The sequence below is a fragment of the Lygodium microphyllum genome, chromosome 5 (assembly GCF_053477565.2).
Source record: "Lygodium microphyllum isolate KBCC chromosome 5, Lygodium_microphyllum_v1.1.10, whole genome shotgun sequence".
Classification (NCBI taxonomy): domain Eukaryota; kingdom Viridiplantae; phylum Streptophyta; class Polypodiopsida; order Schizaeales; family Lygodiaceae; genus Lygodium; species Lygodium microphyllum.
Genome location: NC_141139.1, coordinates 118,576,644 through 118,591,699, shown reverse-complemented (window position 1 = coordinate 118,591,699; position 15,056 = coordinate 118,576,644). Strand labels below are relative to the sequence as shown.

The 15,056-nt window shown below is 41.2% G+C and overlaps 1 pseudogene; it reads right to left on the bottom strand.

Annotated features, from left to right (window-relative positions):
- Window positions 1–4,215: 4,215 nt before the first annotated feature.
- On the bottom strand, window positions 4,216–13,687 carry LOC148036331 (uncharacterized; annotated as a pseudogene).
- Between the last annotated feature and the right edge of the window lie 1,369 nt (window positions 13,688–15,056).

The following is a 15,056-nucleotide window of genomic DNA, read 5'->3' as shown; positions in this document are numbered from 1 at the left end:
CTATATGTGGACTTGGTACAAGCTGGCATTTAGGATCTTTTTGTCTTGCTAAATGACCGGTTTTATTGCAAAACAATTCTTTCCACAAACATTGCCCAAATAGATGAAGTTGTACCTGAAGCACGACTTTCAGCACTTTCTTTGCAGGCAGCTGAGGCAGCTGTAAAGCAACATGTCACATGGAGGTTCAAAGGATTGTTTGATCACTGTCAAAGAGTTTTCGAAAGCAAAGTCGCGACCACAGAGGTCCTTGAGAAATTCCAAGATAGAAGATCAATCAAGTGAATAAGCAAGATGAGAAAATGATGTCAAGTCTTTGTTTTTATTTCTGCCAATAACTAGTGATAGTCTTTGTAAAGAGTCTATTAAGGACATCCATGTTTTCCTTCTGAATGATGAAAACTTGATAGATATAGATCTCTTTTTCCTCTTCTGCTCTTCATGGTGTTGGACATTTCTTTGAATCAGTGCTGTAGCACAGGCTTTCTTTTGCACTTCATGCTTGAAATGCTTAATGTGGTTAAGCAGCTGCCCAGAACAATTTGCTCTGATTACATGGTGCCAACTTTCCTTGAATACAACCATGTAGGGTTTGATAACAGAAAGCAGCACACCTCTTTACATGAGGTTGCTTTAAAACTCCTGCGTTTCTTAAAGCCATAAGCTTGAAACTCATTATGTAAGTCTAGGAAAACTTCTTTCACATCTTCCAGTAAGACAGCTTTCTTCACTTTTTGTAAGCTTGTATATCCAGAACCCACCACAATGTAGTGAAAACAGATTACTTATCCACAAAGACATGAGACATTTTCTTTGGAGGTATAGTAAATAACTCCCAACAAAAATTGTAACAACTAAATGTTTCTCTGTTTTCTTTCAGTCCATAAGTGCTGATAGAGAAGAAGTAATGCACACCAATCGTTTGGCTGGTCATTGGTTTTTGGCTTTCATTTTCATGTGTTGTTGAACCTTTAACAAAACTCGAATCATGCCTTTCATGTTAAGCACAATGTTTTGCTCACTGTCAGGTTCGTCAGTATTCTTATACATTGCATCCAGATATGGCTGATCTGTGTGATGGGAGTATTACTCTCAGCTTGTTTTGGAACTAAGATAAACCACAGCCTCAAAATGTTGTAATTGTTTATGTCAATTTACCAAAGTTTGGGATAGTTTCAATTTTCCCTATCTCGATAGAGTATGTAAACCTGCAAACATGAACTTCTCCATGACTTTGTTTTCCCTTTTTCAAGCCTGCTGGAATACCTGCTCTTAGTCATGCTGTCATGATCCTCATTATGAGCAACTCTGCATTTTCTAACCACAGATTCTATCGTCCAGGAATCGAAGTAGTTTGTATCTTATGATTCATTGGTCAAAGTTCAATGGATTGAAAAGGCCTTATGTTATATTGTGATGGAATTGAGCAAAAGTTATAGGAAAGGGCCTGTATATTTACTTCATTCGGAGATCGATCTGTCAAAATCCTACACTTGCTTTGGCTCAATTGGCAATCCTATCTGAGCTAGTCTCTCTCTCTCTCTCTCTCTCTCTCTCTCTCTCTCTCTCTCTCTCTCTCTCTCTCTCTCTCTCTCTCTCTCTCTCTCTCTCTCTCTCTCTCTCTCTCTCTCTCTCTCTCTCTCTCTCTCTCTCTCTCTCTCTACAGATGTCGTCGACATCCACAAAATTGCAAAGGTGTTCTGCTATGCTAGATAGCATAGAGTAAATTCATCACATCACATCTTGTTGCTTGTCCACGCACTGCCCTTCAAAGCCAACACAGTAATGCAATCGTTCATTCTCTCTCTCTATCTCGGAGTCACCCCCGGTGTCTAGTCTTCATCGCCCCCTTTTTTTTTTGATACACTGCGCTTTTCTCCCCCCAGCCGGCTCCCCATCTTGAGAATCCTCTGTTTGTCGTTTCCTCTCTATTATTACCAACATTTTTTTTTGGCTTCTAATAGAATATAGATCTGAATACTGCTACACCCCTCATTTCATCTGGTGATGGCTCCATGAAGATAGAATTTCTCAGAGCTAGATTAATTACTAAGCTGTTGAGGCCTCAAGCCTCTTAACTAGCCACAACTAGTCACAATTAACCCATTTGCTTAGGCCCTTTGTAGTGTGGAACAAATCACCCTGATAAGCTCTGCCAGTGAATACTATCCAGCCCACGTGCTATGATTCTGATTGGATGAGCTTCGGTGTTGAAAACTCATTGATCAAGAGAAATAAGATCAGAGGGAGAGAAGAGCAAGTACAAATATTTCAGTGTCTCAGCCAAAAAGAATGACTGCATTTTATCATCCTTCACTCCAGTGCATAGCCAGAAGCTATACGTGATTGCCTTTCAAAAACCTGAAAGGTGTCCTATCCCCAATCACGATAGATTTGATTCCCAATTCTACGCCACAAATACATCAAGGACTCCACTATCTCTGGCCTCACGTTATTCCAAGATGTGCCAATGGACATATCCTGACCGTTGCTGAATTAATAATTTTCTCCTGCAAGTTTTATTGGAGTGCATTGATAAATATGATAGCATGTTTTCACAAGCTCTTTTGCAGCATCTAGATATCTGATGGCCTTCTCACCAGTAGCATCTATTGATCCAAGAGCAAGCATTCCTGGGACAAAACATGCGAGTTCATCCATCTTTTCTATTAATGAATGAGCTCCAGAACGTTCTACAATGTACAAAAAAAAAATTGATGGAGTCGATCTTTTTGTTAATGACATAAGGCCCTCCATTGCTGTTCCCACATATCCCTTCTTGTTTTGACCTTCCTCCTCATTTTTTTGACTGTTTGTTCCTCTGCCCCAAACTTGTTTCTAGCATCCTCAGCACAACCTGTAATGCTTTACTGTTTCTGTCTTGTTTCCTAGTACCCACACTTTTAGAAGATATTCATAGAAACTGTCACCCATTTCTCCAAAAGTAACCTTAGAAGTAGTAGGTCTCCCACTATCTCGGAATGTGGAGCTGCTTTCACAGATTGAGACGATGCAGGAAGCCAAGAAAAGCCATAGAAGACATCACATGCCCACCATTGTTGAAGGAGGATCTATCAGGTTTAACCCCAGCTGAAAGGAAATGCAGCAGAAGACCCCTCTCTCTACTATACTGCTCACGTAGAACAAAATGCAAACACAATGACTAAGTATGTACAAAGAAACAAATGTCACACACACAACTTTCTGGTGGATTCCACACCTCGGATGCGCAGTAGTAAAGCATGTCGAAGGGTTTTCGAAAGCAAAGTCACGACCACAGAGGACCTTGACTAATTTCAGGATAGAAGATCAATCATACGAATAAGCAAGATGAGAGGATTTCTAAGCAGCAAAAGTAATAATACTGTACCAGAAAAATCTACAAAATCCACTATTCAATTAGCTACAAATATAGCCATAATTTTTGTTGGCAGCATTACCAGATATGCGAAGAGGATGGGCATTCCCAGGATACGCATTCCACATTATTATTCAATGCATTATCTTTGTTGGTGCCTATGAGGGAAGAAAATATCCCAATCTCTGTATTCAAACAGCTAGTTCTTTAACTTGACTCTGCTTAAGTAGCCAATCTAAGACTACCCTTACAAGAGGCACAAAAACCGTGCACACAAGTGGTGTGATAAAATTTAGCAAAGGGATTCGATTAGCCACATCAATGACTTGCTTCATATATTACCATAGATCTGGCAAGCTCCCAACGAGACCTTGTCTATGCAGCGATGAAAGAACCGAAAGCAAGCTTTCAGCTAAGCATAGAATCCATCCTTCAACATAGGTACCTTCAGTATAAATCTGGTTATCAACTACAGACAGAAATTTCAGCGTTGTTCTTTCAGCAGCATCAACCAAAGGATGGATCCATGGACCCACAATCTCAACAATAAACCCCACAGGGAAAGGCAAATAACTGATTTTGTCAAAACAAGAGTCTCTGAATCTTATCAAAAATGATGCAGCACCTCCTAACAGTTTACAATTCTATGCTGTTTAGTATCTGCATATGAGAATATCCTAGTCTGTAATAGTTTGTCATCAATGTAGTACACACTAGGCCCTTCAGCGCTGCAAATCGTACATGGCGTTTTTGCTTTTCTTCAATTCCCAGACCCTTGCTTCAGGAAACAAAGACCAAACATCTTCAAGATGTGAATTACAATGGAATACACATGCTTCCCAGTGTCCCACGGATGGCTAGTCATTCTTTGAAAAGACTCTGAGAACTGACAATTCTATTTCACCTCGAGGTACTAAAACCAGGTCCATCTGTTCTTGAACCCATATCTTGACTAGCTTATCACTTTCAAGAGCTCATGATGCTATCTTGTTCTTAGTTGGGTGACATGAGACTGACAGCACAGTGTCAATATGACCCTCCAACTTTTGAACTATGTTTCTTGATTGAAGATCCCACAGATATATGCAGCACTTCTGAACCACTCACTATATATTTTCCATTGGTTACAGAGAAGGTAGAGAACATGCAATATTTCTTGTTGACATGTCCCGTGTAGGTTTTCAAAAACTTTCTTGTGCTATAATTCCAGAGTCGCGTGAATTAGATGACCAGGCAAAGTCCGAAATGCCTTTGCTATGGCCCTCAAATTCTTTCAGAAAGGTGCCGTCAGCGGCACTCCATATCCGGACTGTCTTATTGGCAGATGAGCTTCCAAGCAGCTTGCCTTCTGAAGAGAACTTCACACTAGAGACAACCTTCCTGTGCCCTGTTAATGTATGCTTCAGCTTATAAGGTTTGTAAGCATTCCCTTCCATGGACTTGAATCTGATACTTCTAGAAATGCGATTCGAATGTCTCCTCTAATGCTATGGACATTCTCTAGTGAAAATCCGCATGACTATGACCCTCCTATTTCCGTTCCTCTGTTCCCATTAGCATGACTATGACCCTCCTATTTCCGTTCCTCTGTTCCTCTTCCTTTGTCATAAAAGGCTCTCCGCTACTTTTAAGCCCCAATCGATTACCACCAATCAAGTTCAGACCACATTCCCCTGCTTTCGTTGCTTTTTCTTCACCAAATTCTCTGCCCGTAAGGTGTCTTCGAATCTGGGATCTTCATCTTGCCTCCACAAACAATCCTCCTTTTAGAATTTAACATCTCCATCTGTCTGTGATCATCTTCACTTGAGGAGCTGACTTTTGATGACGATGTCTCATAATCTGAGCTACTATCTGAACTGTCATCTGAATCAAAGCTTTCAGAGTCAAAATCAGAGTAGTATCTTATTTTCTTCCTCTTGCTTCCCTCTTTCCAATGCCGTTTGCCTCTCTTCCTCTTTGAATCGCTGTTCTTCTCCCCTTTTTTCAGACCCTACAATATGCTCCCCTTTTACTAGAAAAGCGATCCCTCCCACAATAGCCATCCTGGGTAGACCAGGTCAGCGGTAAATAGAGCTCGAACAAAACAGATTTGAACCCAATTGGCTTGTTCTCCTCAGCCATAGAAAATATTAAGGTCTTTATAGTTCTGACGAAGGTGAAGATGAAATGATTCCAACAATTACCCACCATTCCTATCATTTCACCATCCATGCCATTATAAAATAGAGCAGGACATACACGCTGTAGTTGAGCAGAGGATATCATATCTCTGTGCATTGGGAGACTCAGCATCAGCAGTCCCCCGCCCCCCCACCGTATTTCTTCTAGTCATACTTTACTTGGAAAGGAACAAACAGATCATCATGCCCTTGCATAGGATAGGCTGTACTGAACCTATCCAAAATATCTTCACCAATATCATCCCATGTAAGCAATGCAGCTCTTAAAACTCCCTTAAAACTTTGACTTGCAGTGAGGTTTGCAGACAAGTACAGACCATCAGAGCTGTATATTAGCCAGGTTTGGCCATTGTTCATTGTAATCTTGTGCTTGGTGCAACTTTCATATGATGTAACCTTCAAAACCGCATGAATGGAGGAAATTTTCAACATGGAATACTCATCAAAAATCAATGTGACATAAGGAGACCCTCTCACAAGAGGCACTGTGAGTCGACCTAGAAGCTCAAGAGATACACTCAGATCATCATAGTATGACACAACATGCTTGCCAACAATAGTCTTCAAGCTCTCTATGGCATCTGTGTTTCTTTCACCAGTTATAGAGTGGCAAAGCACAAAACCTAAGTATGTATAAAGTAACAAATGTCACACACACAACATTTTGGTGGATTCCACACCTCAGATGCGCAGTAGTAGGACATCCACCCCCTCTGATCATGCGCATCCTCTGGATGGGCCAACTACCCATGATCATTGTCGTTAAGATCCACGAACAAATCAATCTCTTGATTGACTATTTCCAGTATATCGGCAAGGTTATCTGTCATATCATCTGTCTCTTCTACTGGAGTTTCTTCTCGTTGCTCTTCTCTTGCAAATTCTTCCAATGCATAATCCTCATCATCTCTTTTCTTGAAAATCTTGATTCTTTTTCCTGCAGTAGGCACTCTAAGCACTGTCCCATCCAATTTTGTCAGCTCATATGTTGCATTATCAAAGACATGTCTGACTATATACGGCCCAAACCATCTTTTCACCATCTTCCAAAGTGCAGTATGCTAATTTTCAAGGCTGCTATCAAAGACTAATACCCAGTCTCCCTCTTCTATTGCTCTAGGCCGCAAGCGATGCCTGCTGTCAAACCTGTCCTTATTTCTAAGTCTAGTAACCTTCAACCTGTCAATAGCTAGCTGAATATCCTCTAGTCTTCTCTCCAACTGCCGGATCCAAAGAGCTAAGAGCTCCTCTCTCGTCAAATCCTCGTGCCAAGGTAAAACTGACCAAGTCAAAGCACAAGTCTCAATCAGCATAACTCGTTTCTGACCATACATCAACTCTGCGGGCATATATCCTATGGTAACACTGTGAGTCATACGATCATCCCACAAATCAAATGGTAGAAGTCTCGGCCATTCTCCAATCCGTCCTCTGCATGCTTTGGCTAATGCTTTCACTATCGGCGGCCGGGTGCCCTCTTTCACTCTTTCCATTTCCCTCTGGATTGTATGCTATGATTAGAGCCAACTTGATTCCTAGCTGAGAGAAAAACTCCCTAGCTTCATTTGCATCCAATTCACCACGATCTGCAGTAATCTTACCCACACAACCATACCTACAAAAAATTTATTCCAATAAGAACTTACACACTGCACTAGTGGTCTTCGTTCTCAAAGGTCTATCCTCAACATGATTGGTAAGATCCTATCTAGCCAAAACAATATATCTCATTTGCCATAAACCCATAGAAATAGTAACCAAGTCAACTACCCACTTATAATGAATGCATAGTGGATAGGTCGGATGAAGCTCATCTCGATGACGCACTACGGAATACATCTGACAGTCTCTGCAAGTCTCTACAAAGCAAGAAACATCTCTGTACATGCCTTTCCACCAATATTTTTCCTTGATTTTCTCATAAGTAGCCCACACTCCTCTATGACCAGCCCCCCAAGGACTCTCATGAAACTGTCTCATCACCTGCTTTATCGCAGACAACCCGCAAGGGTAATCCACCCCTTTTCTTCGGGTGCTTCCAAAGAAATCCATTCTTAAGGAAATAACCATAGGCTTTTCTTCTGATCTTCTTGAACTCTTCATCTGTCCATTTATCCCTTTTGCTTAGTGTACTAAGGTACTTGCCAATCTGCAACCAATCTCCGACATAGAGTTCTTCTATGAAAGCCACAATATCATATACATGACAAACGTAATCAACCATAGTGGCTGAAATTTTTGCATCATCCTCTTCTCCAAGTAGTGTCTCCTCATCATCATATCTGGCTCTAGACAGCATATCTGCCACTGGATTATCCTTCCCTGCTATGTGTTTAAATTCTGGATTTAATGACTTGATGCATGTGATCCATCTCAGCATAGCTATATTCGGAGTAGAGCAACTCGTAATCATACCTATCAATGGCAAGTAATCTATCTCTACCACAATTGAGGCTCCAATAAAGTACTCCTTGTCACATTTGAGAGCCGTAACAATTCCCAGTAATTCCCTCTTGATTTGCGGATACCTCCTCTGTCTCTCATTTAGGACTTTCACACCAAACCGAATAGCATACCTGTTTCCATCTACATCATCTTGACCCATAGCCCAACCTATGCCAATTGGACTAGTATCAACTGTCAATACAATAGGCCTTCCGCAATTATAATCCACTTTCTTGAGAGTAGGGGCAATCTGGAATAACTTCTTCAATTTTCACATGGCTCTAGTGTGGCTCTCATCCCAAAAAAAAAAATCCCCTTTCGAAGTAGCTGATATAAACAATCTACTATGTGTGCAAAAAATGAGGTATCCAAATCATGTAAAATACACAGGCTCCAATGAATCTTCGTACCTCTGAAGTGGTAGAACAATACTTCTTAATCTTGCCTATAGCATCCACCTTCTCAAGTGAAGGTTTCCTGCCATAATACCCACACATATGTCCAACAATGACAACCTCATTTACTCCAAAAATAGATTTTTGCCCTGATATTGTCAAGTTCACTTCTTCTAACCTGGCCAAAATCTTTACACAAGCTAAAATATGATCAGCCACAAAGTATCTGCATCAACTCTGGCATCATTATGATCCTCTGCATTATTCAAATCTTGTTGTAAATGAGCAATTCTGCACTCTGCTGGCTAAATATCCTTAGCCCTCTGCTCTATGAACTGCATAGGAACAACCCTAAACTTTGGATGTTGAAATATTTCAGCAGTAAACTCTGTTGGCTGAAAGTTTTCAGCCCTCTATGTCTCTATAGGCTGATCATAATCAGTCGGAAACTCTGTTTGCTGAATTTCTTCAATACTCAACACTTTTTGTTGAGTCACCTCAATCTCTAACTCTATTTGTAACACAAAATATAAAATTTCATGAAACATGTCCAGGGACTACACAGATACATTACTATGACAACTCTACATATCAGTTTTCAGCATATTTTTCATCTTTGTCATCGTATCTGCACAAACCATACTATCATACATCCCATCTGTATGCTCATCATCCTCTAAAATACCTGCATTTTTCAAATTTTTCTCCTTCCTGCATATGTGCTGCTTGGCAGCTCTAGGCAACTTAGAAATCTTCTAATAACTCATTGAACTGTTTGCTGAAATTCTAACAAAATTGGAGGAGAAAACACTGATGCCAGGAGGCGAGAACTCCAATCTCCTCTACTTTGTACCACCATTGTCTTGCGGAATAGTGGTACCTAATGAAAACTCGAATCCCTCACAGTGGGCAAAGATGCATCTTGAAGAGTATCCATGTTTCTAGCATGATTTACACACACAGTCATAAACTGGACTGCTCTCTTACCATCGTTACTGCAAATATGTACATAAGCAGATCCATCATCCATTACTTTCGTCTCCATGCACATCTGTGTGATGAATGGCTGTCCTAGGATTATGGGGTAAGAGCATGAATCCTGCACAAAGAAATGGAAATCCTCCTCTACATCTCCAATAGAAATCTTGACACTGGGACAGGCAGCATACAAATCACCTATATTATTGTTGGCGGCTCTCATATGCCACCCATGCTCTACATCCATAGGCCATCTATTACTTTCATAAACTCCACGAACTATGAGATTAATCTCTGAACCATGATTCACCAAAGCAACATAAGGCACATGTTTCTCCCCAATTTTTACCATTGTTTCTGTAGTTGCCCTAGCCCAATGACTCCGCGAAAAGTGACTGCGCGGTACCAAGATAGGCTCATCAGTTTCAATATAATGCACAGGCTGAACTCTCTTCTCTGTCTACAGAAAAATAGAAGCATTCTCAACCATAACCTCATCCTCATCCTCATCCAATTCCCCAATCAAAACTCCCTCTGTATCAGTAGTAGGCAATGCATGTGTTTTCCTCTTCAGGACTTCTTGGAACTGATCTTGAAACTCTCTTTTCGAGATGCCCAAAACCTTAGAAATAGTAAAACTCACCTCATTGCCAAGTATCTTGTCACTAAAGATTTTCTTCATGTTCATCGATGTCTCAATATCGGACATCAATCTAAACCCTGACTACTTTCTCTCTCTAGGCTCTTGCCTCTTTTCTTTCTTTTGAGCATCTTCCATTTGTTGTTCTGGCCTTGGTCTCAAAGATGGCCCTGCAGTAGGTGGAGTAACAAACTTACCCCCTCTAGTCTTTTTAGCTGCATTTGGATTCTCTTCATCCCTCTTATGCTTCTCCTCAACAAGTACATCTGCTCCCTGAGACTTAGCCAAGTAGGCATAAATAGTGTACATGTCAGCAGGCGAATCCCAACTTGTCTCATATATGATGCTAAAACCTGCACTAGTCAAAATAGTCTGTTGAATTTTTCCCTTGTTTGCCATCTCCATAGCATAGGTCCATAATGCTGATTGACTCTCTGAACCTTTCTCAATCTGGACTCCATATGCAGAAGCATCTCCTCTAGCTGCCACATAAGAAGTACATGTATCCATATCATCTACTAATTTCTTCATTCCGCCTTTCCCAAAATTGGTAGCAAGCAGAGCTCCTGTTTCAGTCAACCAGATCTTGCCATCTTGTGCCCAAAATACCAAATTCTTCCTCCTTGCATCTTGAAAAGATTCACAATCCCTGCAATGCTGATGGTCCATACTATCACACCAAATACATCTTCGATCTCTTCTAGGTTCACTAAGAGTACTTCTAGGTGCACTAGGAGCACTAGAAGAAATAGTACGCGCAGTCGAAGTAAACTCTTCTTTCAAATTCCCCACCAGTTCTGCTTTGACTGACTCCAGTGTCAAATCTGTTATGCCTTTGATTATGTCATCAAGAGAGGAAGGAACCGACGGAGCGGATGGATTTGGAGCAGAAGGAGCTGGTATCGGTCTTGGAACAGGAGGAATAGGAGGATTAGAAACAGTAGGCACTGGCATAGGCCAAGTAACTGGCTGAGGAAGAGAAGAAATAACAAGGATAGAAGCTGACATAGGAGCAGAAGACGGTGTTGGTGTCATAGATCCATTCTGTAAGCGGATCTTCCATATCCGCCTCTTGGTCAAAGTCGAGACCGCATCCTGGGCATCTTGCCAATCTGTTTTAAGACCCATAGGCTTCGTGCGATCCTCAAGAAGCTCTCCTAATTCTTCTTGAAGAGCAGGATCTGTAGCTTGCAAGAAAAGCTCAACTTTTTCAACATCCAATGCTCTTTGTTCAATAGCATCAAGCTGACTATACCTCTCTTCAAATTCTCGTATCAATTCTGAAGTAGCTAGACCTTTGTTTGGCATGTAGACCCACTCTCGGAATGACTGCCGTGTAGCCATCCCAAAGTCTTCAAGAAAATACTCCTCTTTCAGGGCCTTCTTAAAATCTTGCCAATGCGAATTTTGAAGGAAAAGATCAATCACTTTTACCCTCAAGGTGGGTGTGACAAGGCAAAGAAAATATTTACTCATAAGTCGTGTTGGTACTCCAAAAAATCCCATCTTGATCTCATACGTCTTCAAAAAAGCCGATACATTACGACCATCAAATAGCTTCTTTTCATTCTCAACTGCTTCAATCGCCTTAGTCGCGCTGATTGCATTCTCTTGCTCCAAATATAGTTGCCTTTGCTGAGACAACTATTGTTGATGTAACTGTTTCTGTTGCTGCATATACAATTGTGTCTACTGATTTTGAAGCTGCATATACATAGACATATTTTGCAAAATCTACTTTAAATCATCCGTAGAAGTACTTGAAGCAGAAGTTGATGATGAAGCTGAAGTAGAGGACAAAGCAAGAATCATAGAAGAGGTTGAAATTGATGCTGAAGTATCTCCCATCCTGAAATTTTTTTAATGCGACGCCTTCATGTCGGGTTCACCAAAGGATGTCCAAGGGTTTTCGAAAGCAAAGTCGCGACCACAGAGGACCTTGACTAATTTCAGGATAGAAGATCAATCATACGAATAAGCAAGATGAGCGGATTTGTGAACAACAAAAGCACTACTACTGTGCCAGAAAAATCTACAGAATCCACTATTCAATCAGCTACAGATATAGCCATAATTGTTGTTGGCAGCATTACCAGATATACGAAGAGGACGGGCATTCCCAGGATACGCATTCCACATTATTATTCAATGCATTATCTTTGTTGGTGCCTATGAGGGAAGAAAAGATCCCAATCTCTGCATTCAAACAACCAGTTCTTTAACTTGACTCTACTTAAGTAGCCAACCAGAGAGTGCCCTTACAAGAGGCACAGAAACCATGCACACAAGTGGTGTGATAAGGTTTAGCAGAGGGATCCGATTAGCCACATCAATGACTTGCTTCATATATTACCATAGATCTGCCATGCTCCCAACGAGACCTTGTCTATGCAACGATGACAGAACCGAAAGCAAGCTTTCAGCTGAGCATAGAATCCATCCTTCAACATAGGTACCTACAGTATAAATCTGGTTATCAACTACAGACAGAAATTTCAACGTTGTCCTTTCAGCAGCATCAACCAAAGGATGGATCCATGGACCCACAATCTCAACAATAAACCCCACAGGGAAAGGCAAATAACTGATTTTGTCAAAGCAAGAGTCTCTGAATCTTATCAGAAATGATGCAGCACCTCCAAACAGTTTACAATTCTGTGTTGTTTAGTATCTGCATATGAGAATATCCTGGTCTGTAACAATTTGTCATCAGTGTAGTACACACCAGGCCCTCGAGTGCTGCAAATCGTACATGGCGTTTTTTCTTTTCTTCAATTCCTAGACCCTTGCTTTAGGAAACAAAGACCAGACATCTTCAAGATGTGAATTACAATGGAATACACATGCTTCCCAGTGTCCCATGGACGGCTAGCCATTCTTTGGAAAGACTCTGAGAACTGACAATTCTATTTCACCTCGAGGTACTAAAACCAGGTCCATCTGTTCTTGAATCCATATCTTGACTGTCTTATCATTTTCAAGAGCTCCTGATGCTATCTTGTTCTCAGTTGGATGACATGAGACTGACATCACAGTGTCAGTATGACCCTCTAGCTTTTGAACTATGTTTCTTGATTGAAGATCCCACAGATATATGCAGCAATCTTCTGAACCACTTACTATATATTTTCTATTGGTTACAGAGAAGGTAGAGAACATGCAATATTTCTTGTTGACATGTCCCATGTAGGTTTTCAAAAACTTTCTTGTGCTATAATTCCAGAGTCGCGTGAATCAGATGACCAAGCAAAGTCCAAAATGCCTTTGTTGTGGCCCTCAAATTCTTTCAGAAAGGTGCCGTCCGCGGCACTCCATATCCGGACTGTCTTATCGGCAGATGAGCTTCCCAGCAGCTTGCCGTCTGGAGATAACTTCACAGTAGAGACAGTCTTCCTGGGCCCTGTTAATGCATGCTTCAGCTTATAAGGTTTGTAAGCATTCCCTTCCATGGACTTGAATCTGATGCTTCCAGAATTGCGATTCGAATGTCTCCTCTCGTGCTATGGACATTCTCCAGCGAAAATCCGCATGACTACGACCCTCCTGTTTCCATTCCTCTATTCCTCTTAGCATCAGCTTTAGCTCTTCCTCCGTCACAAAAGGCTCTCCACTACTTTTAAGCCCCAATCGATTACCACCAATCCAGTTCAGACCACATTCCCCTGCTTTCGTTGCTTTTTCTTCACCAAATTCTCTGCCCGTAAGGTGTCTTCGAATCTGGGATCTTCATCTTGCCTCCACAAACAAAGCTCCTTTCAGAATTTAAGATGTCCATCCGTATGCGATCATCTTCACTTGAGGAGCTGACTTTTGATGACGATGTCTCATCTGAGCTTCTATCTGAACTGTCATTTGAATCGGAGCTTTCACAGTCTGAATCAAAGTAGTATCTTCTTTTCTTCCTCTTGCTTCCCTCTTTCCAATGCCGTTTGCCTCTCTTCCTCTTCGAATCGCTGTTCTTCTCCCCTTTTTCAGACCCTACAATACGCTCCCCTTTACCAGAAAAGCGACCCCTCCCACAATAGCCATCCTGGGTAGACCGGGTCGGCGGTAAATAGAACTCGAACAAAATAGATTTGAACCTAAACGCATGTTCTCCTCAACCATAGAAAATATTAAGGACTTTATAGTTCTGACGAAGGTGAAGATGAAATGATTCCAGCAATTACCCACCACTCCTATCATTTCACCATCCATGCCATTATAAAATAGAGCAGGACATACACGCTGTAGTTGAGCAGAGGACATCATATCTTTGTGCATTGGGAGACTCAGCATCAGCAGTTCCCCCCCACCATATTTCTTCCAGTCATACTTTACTTGGAAAGGAACATATGACTTTACTTGGAAAGGAACAGACAGATCAGCATGCCCTTGCATAGGATAGGCTCTACTGAACCTATCCAAAATGTCTTCAGCAGTATCATCCCCTGTAAGCAATGCAACTCTTAAAACTCCCTTAAAACTTTGACTTGCAGTGAGGTTTGCAGACAAGTACAGACCATCAGAGCTGTATATTAGCTAGGTTTGGCCATTGTTCATTGTAACCTTGTGCTTGGTGCAACTTTCATATGATGTAATCTTCAAAACTGCATGAATGGAGGAAATTTTCAACATGGAATACTCATCAAAGATCATCGTGACATAAGGAGACCCTCTCACAAGAGGCACTGTGAGTTGACCTGGAAGCTCAAGAGATACACTCAGATCATCATAGTATGACACAACATGCTTGCCAACAATAGTCTTCAAGCTCTCTATGGCATCTGTGTTTCTTTCACCAGTTATAGAGTGGCAAAGCACAAAACCTAAGTATGTACAAAGTAACAAATGTCACACACACAACTTTTTGGTGGATTCCACACCTCGGATACGTAGCAGTACGACATTGCTTAATAGATGTTATCTTAGTGGGTAGTTCAGGGAGGTGAAAGCTTGCACCATGGATGCTTAGTGAAAGCTAAGGAAAAAGCTTAGCTATAAAAAACTTTTGGGGGAAAAAGTAGAAAATCAGGCCGTCAGTAGAGGGCAATAAGGGGGTCGCCGATGAAGCTCCA